The sequence below is a fragment of the Microplitis mediator genome, chromosome 3, assembly GCF_029852145.1.
Source record: "Microplitis mediator isolate UGA2020A chromosome 3, iyMicMedi2.1, whole genome shotgun sequence".
Classification (NCBI taxonomy): domain Eukaryota; kingdom Metazoa; phylum Arthropoda; class Insecta; order Hymenoptera; family Braconidae; genus Microplitis; species Microplitis mediator.
In genome coordinates, this window is record NC_079971.1 from 19,029,060 (window position 1) to 19,035,729 (window position 6,670).

General features: G+C 27.1%; 1 long non-coding RNA gene across 1 annotated transcript; it reads right to left on the reverse strand.

Moving 5' to 3' along the window:
- Window positions 1–2,664: 2,664 nt before the first annotated feature.
- On the reverse strand, window positions 2,665–5,811 carry LOC130665339 (uncharacterized). Its single transcript, XR_008989536.1, has 3 exons — window positions 5,759–5,811; window positions 3,415–3,520; window positions 2,665–2,860 (listed from the first exon to the last, which is right to left on the reverse strand). It is a non-coding gene; the product is annotated as an uncharacterized LOC130665339 (long non-coding RNA).
- Between the last annotated feature and the right edge of the window lie 859 nt (window positions 5,812–6,670).

A 6,670-nucleotide genomic window follows, 5' to 3' on the forward strand; every position in this document is an offset into this window, starting at 1 on the left:
TAAAACCCGAGATTGAAAAATAATATTTTCATTGACCTTGACCTGTCAATATCACATTTATTTTCTATAAGTAATTAAAAAAAAATTATAATATTTATCGAAAAAAGGGCTTCGTACAAGCAATTTCATAAACTCGTAGAGTTTTAAAAAAATTACTTACAGTAATTATAAATACCCAGTTGAGCGTAGTTTCTTTAATAAATTTCAACACAATATTCGCCATTTAGTAACTTTTTATTTTGACAGATGTAAACATCAGGTCTGTATAATTTTTTGGGTGCACGCGAAGATGCTTGAATATAGTAGCGGGAAAAAATAAATTTAATAAATTTATTCCTTTCAATCAGAGCAATAATAGAGTTCTATATATCATTACTTTATTTAATTTTATTAATAAATAAAAATTTTTTTGATTCAAAGTATTAAATAAAAAAAAAGGTATATATATGTAATTGAATGTGATTACACCTGACTAATTGTCAGACCAGTGACCATACACTGTAAAATATTACGGTGTAAAAATTAGACCCGGAGGACTAATGGGACATTGAGGCAAAAAGACTTTGAAATATATATATAGGGGAAGACGAGTGGCAAAATGGGCTCCTTAGGAAAAAAATTTTCAAATCCTCAGTTTTTTTTTACTCGTTTTACTTTTTTTTACTCCCTTGCCAAGTATTTGACCTTAATTTGTTCTGTCTATTAAAAATAAAAAATCGTAAAATGTGGGGCAAATGGGCCCCCCTCAAAAAGTTTTGATAATGTGAGTTTTTCAGCTTATTTCACTTTTTTTTCCTTCGGCTGAGTTTTTGGTGTTAATTTGCTGTGTCTATCAAAATTAAAAAATTCTGAAAAGTTTGGTAAAACGGCCCCCCAACAAAACTCAATGTATGTTTCTCGTTTGTTTTATGTTTCGCGCCAAAACATATAATGTTTCAAACAAACTGCGCACGCAGTTTTTAAAGCCCGTCTGCTCATTTTACCCCCCTTCCCCCAAAACTTTTCATGCTAAAATTTTTGGGGGACCATTTTGCCCCAATGTCCATTTTTACCCATTCTTCCACCCAAACAGACTTCATCTTCAAAATTTTGTGGGGCCCATTTTACCTCAGTGGCCCTTTTTGCCTCAATGTCCCATTAGTCCTCCGGGTCTAATTTTTACACCGTAATATTTTACAGTGTATGGTCACTGGTCTGACAATTAGTCAGGTGTAATCACATTCAATTACATATATATACCTTTTTTTTTATTTAATACTTTGAATCAAAAAAATTTTTATTTATTAATAAAATTAAATAAAGTAATGATATATAGAACTCTATTATTGCTCTGATTGAAAGGAATAAATTTATTAAATTTATTTTTTCCCGCTACTATATTCAAGCATCTTCGCGTGCACCCAAAAAATTATACAGACCTGATGTTTACATCTGTCAAAATAAAAAGTTACTAAATGGCGAATATTGTGTTGAAATTTATTAAAGAAACTACGCTCAACTGGGTATTTATAATTACTGTAAGTAATTTTTTTAAAACTCTACGAGTTTATGAAATTGCTTGTACGAAGCCCTTTTTTCGATAAATATTATAATTTTTTTTTAATTACTTATAGAAAATAAATGTGATATTGACAGGTCAAGGTCAATGAAAATATTATTTTTCAATCTCGGGTTTTAGATTTTTGTAGTATTAGCTAATGATTTTAAAAAAATATATAAATTTTTTCATGCATTTAAAAATTAACATATGTTGCATTTTATTACTTTAAATAATTTTAATTTAATTTTAAAGTTTTGCAGCTCTAGTACTTTTTTTAGAGCGGCTGGCGGCCACCAGGCGGCGCCACATTTTTTGGAAAAAAGTGGGGGGCACCCTCGAAGAATGGCCTTAAAAATGAAATTTATTTAAAAATTAATAAATAATTAATAATAATTATAATTGTGATATAAGTCACAGAGTATTAACCCTAGATGTGACAAGGTATATTAATACTCATATAATTAGTTTTTAAAATATTTAAAGATGAAATAATAATTTTAATAATGGTTAGATCGTACAATTATAAATGATTTATCAGAATCAGAATCAAAAAGGAATCCATAAATGATTATTTTTAATCCCAATTATGTGATTAATCTTTTGAATGCTCTTAAGAACGATGTATAGGTTAAAGCAGGTTAAAGGTATAATATAAACACGGGGAAAAAGATGCGAAATACGCGCTGAGTCTTACTTTTCTTACTATACTCTCTGGACTTACTATAGTATCGTACGGAAAATATAAGTCTCTGACTTAAACTGAGTATTGCGATAATACTTAAACTGTTTATATCATATCCGCAATACCAATTCATTAAAAAAGAGTATACCAATAGGACTTAAACTTTTTTTTCAGTGTAGTGCCGGATAGCTCAACTGGTAGAGCACTCGGCGCGATACCGAATTGGTCTGGGTTCGATTCCCAGTTCGGGCTATCTATATTTTTCTCAATTTATCTATAAATTGTGTTATTGAGAAGGTTATTTGCATGTTTGCATGTTTAGGTTTCCACTATATAAAAATGGCGCCGATACTATATATAAATCGCGCCGATACCGCGAAATTACAGGTTATCTAAAGAATATCAGAAGCATTTCTTCAGAATGAAAACACGTACAGTAAAATTTTGTTTGTCAACGAAAGATTTTTATTAATTGATACAATGCATTTATTAATCGTCACTGTATGTTATGATTATTTTCCCGGTACCATCCCCAATCTATCTGCTTGAACTTTATTTTCATTTTTGCATGTACCTTGCCAAAAATGCCCACTGCATGTATCTCCTTCACAACAGTTGTATCCTTGTGATGGATGGCACTAAAAAAATTCATATTTTATCGAATTTTCAGTAGAACTCATTTCTCAAATAGTAAGAAATATTTGTTAAATACAAAGAAATCATGTTTAAGAAATGATTTTTTAAATTGTACTAAGAAATCTTTTCAAATGCTCAGAAATCCTTCTATCAGTGTGTGCGCGATTTAATATCGATTGTAATTTATTAAATGTTGAATTTAAGGGAAAAATTGTCAAAGCCCAGAATTTCATCAGTTTAAACTTATTGATTAAAGTTTAAAGTTTTTCAAAATTGTTTATGTCTACTTTTACACGCAGAGCAATTTTCAGTAAAAATTACCTAAAAAATATAATACTGTGAGGACACGTGGAAAATATCGAAATTTTCTCCATGCACATTATAAAATATACTATTCGATAGCATGTAAATAAAGTGCAACTTCTACTAACAACATAATAAAAGTTTGGTTACTGACTAGATGTCCTTACAGTACCAAACTTTATGGGCAATTTTTACTCAAAATTCTTTGCGTGTAATTTTTTTTTTCTTTCACTGTGTTATGATAATTACTTACCCACTTGCCATCACAGCCTGCAGCTGTAGCTGCACCAACATAGAGACCAATCAATACAAAAATTGATAATAATAAAATTATTTTCGACATTTTTTTATTTTATATCCTGTAGCGGACAAATAAAACAATTATTCAATTTAAATATTACAGTAATTACAATAGTACAGAGGTATAATTCAAAATATATATGCACACTGATAGAAGAATTTATTAAATATTAATAAATTACAAATATTTTTTTTTTATTCCTTTTAGTTTCTCTATTTTTTCTATAAGAAAACTATAAATCGACCTCATCAAATTAAATTCTATTATTTATTGAAGTTATGAGGTTACAAAAAGTGTCAGAGTAGAGCTTTTATGCACACTTTTTATTTAACTGTCTTAATAAATGATTTATTAACAGTTAATAAATTGTCTTTAATGAATGATTTATTTACTATTAATAACTATTTGTTAACTGTTACTAAATATTTATTAACTGTTAAAAAATCACATTAAATAAATGATTTATCAACTGTTAATAAATATTTATTAACTCATCTCATGTTAAAAAATCATTTATTAACAGTTAATAAGGCTTATTAAATATTAAAAAATCCTTCTATCAGTGTATGCAGTTTTAGTTTTACAGAAATAATTTTTTTTTTTTTTATTTAAAATTCGCGCTTTCTTGGGAAATTAATTTCAAATGTTGTTTTATTGTTGACTGTTATATGACTGATTAAAATATTTAAATTAATTATAATTTTTCATAATTTCTGAGTTTCAGAGTTCAAATACATATTTAATACTTCATTTTATCAGTGTAATAAATGATTTGGGTGGAAATATTTAAAAAAACAATGATTTTATAACTTTTTTTTCCCGTTTGGTTGAGAAACCCCATAAGTCAATCAACTTCAAATAATTTTTTTAAGTAGTTTCAGTTAAAAAATTAAATTTTTCGTGTTGGAATCTTTTTCAGAGACGCTAACATTATTGTATTTAATTATTTATTTATTACTTGAATGTCAAGTTTTTCCAAAAAAATGTTTTTTGTGTTTCCTGAAAAATTTTACTTTCTTGACTTACAGGGTTTTTCAAATGAAAGATTCATTTAAAATAGCTATAACTTTTTCAAAATTCGACTGATTGAGACGTTTTTTTTTTTTAAATTTTTGTTTTTAAATGTACTTTTCGAAAAAAAATACAAAAAAATTATTGCAACCTATCTTTATTGTTTTTTTTGTAGATTTTTGGAAACAATCAAAAATTTTTCGATGTTTACCATTTTTTATTTTTTATTTTTTTTTTTTTTATATAAAACTGACATTTTCTGCAAATCCTCAAATTTTTTCAAAGTGATGTTATTTCGATTTATATTTTTTATTCCTAGTTGAAAAACAAAATTTTTTTAAACTAGCCTTATTTCTCATAACACCGTTCTTCAACCATAAAACAATGAGTGTAGAAGAAATTGTTTTCGATTTCCCAGCATTTGTCCAAAAATGAACCAAATGAAAACTCTTTTTTCATATTTTCTTCGTTTTTGAATGTAGTTTTCAGAAAAAAATATAAACAAATTATTCAGAAGGTCCTTCTATTTTTAAACATGATTTTTCTAACAAAATTCAAATTATTTCGATGATTACCATTTAAATTTATTTTTTTAATTTTTTTTCCTAACTTTCAAGGTTTTCTGAGCACTCTCAAAAATTTTAAGTATGGTGTCATGAGAAATAAGGCTAGTTAAAAAAAATTTTGTTTTTCCACTAGGAATAAAAAATATAAATCGAAATAAAATCACTCTGAAAAAATTTGAGGATTTGCAGAAAATGTCAAAGTTTTATAAGAAAACAAAAAAATCAAAAATTAAAAATGGTAAACATCGAAAAATTATTGATTGTTTCCAAAAATCTACAAAAAAAACAATGAAGATAGGTTGCAATAATTTTTTTGTATTTTTTTTCGAAAAGTACATTTAAAAACAAAAATTTGAAAAAAAAAACATCCCAATCAGTCGAGTTTTGAAAAAGTTATAGTTATATTAAATAAAAAAAGCCAATTTTTTCAAAAATTTATAACTTTTTTTTTGGTTGGGTGAACAAATTTGAAAAAATTTTGAGAAACGTTTTTGATGGGGTACAAAAAGAGAAAAAATTTTCAGCCAAATCAAAAGGGGTAGGGTTCAAAAATGGTCGATGTGGCGTGGAATGCCCCATATACATACGTAAATATATATACATATAAATATTTATTTAACATATAAATTCCTATACAAACACCCCCGGATATTTTTTATGTAGAAGAAAAAATTATATTTTATTTTTTTAAATATCTAAGAAAAATAATTATTTCTTACCAGTAATGCTTCGATGAGTTTCTGTAAGCTTCTGCATACCAATCACAGAAAAACGGACATTTTTATACTGGAAAAACTCGTTTGCGTCAGCAGTAACTTTGACCAATGTCACAAGAAATATTCCAGCAACTTATATAAGTTTTATTATTTATTACAAATATCAACTTGACAACAAAGCTATCGTGAGTAATTTTAAAAAATGAAATATTGGACAAGATAAATATTTATTACCCGGACTAGAAATTTTAATTAGGCAGTGATTAAGCCCGAATAAGGCATACCAAATTCCAGACTTGCGGGAAATGAGGCAACCAAACTAGGTCAAGATCCCGAAAGTAACGCAGTTGCGAGGCCCTTTCTAATTTGGCTTCTTTCTTAGGCAGCGGTTTGGAAACCATACTTGTTGGTGGTAGCATAAACCGAGCTTACATTTATTACAGCTTAAAACTGAAATTACAATACTTCTAATAATATTGATTATTTTATATAACATTATATGTTATAACAATCACTTTTACAACTTCTGTCAATTATTTTTTTTTTTTGGTTAGTCTAACTTTTTTTTACATTCAGTCAAGATGCACGCTCATGTTTGATGCTCACAGGTGATTCGTGTGGTTCAACCGTCCCCGAGAGTACTGGTTCAATTGACCCCATATGATTTTATTAAAATAATTAGTTTAAAAAAAAATTTTCACGAACTATTTTACTAGATGTAAAGTTAGAAATTTATGACTAATATATGAAAGAAAGTATTACGAAAAAAACTTTCAGATTACATTTGAAAATTATAAACTTATTAAACAATTAGTCAAGAGCTGAATAAAAAGTGTAGATGCCTAAAAACACAAAAACTAGAATTTTTTAAAATTAAATTATCATATTGGTTCCAAATTGTGGTCAGACTAAGTT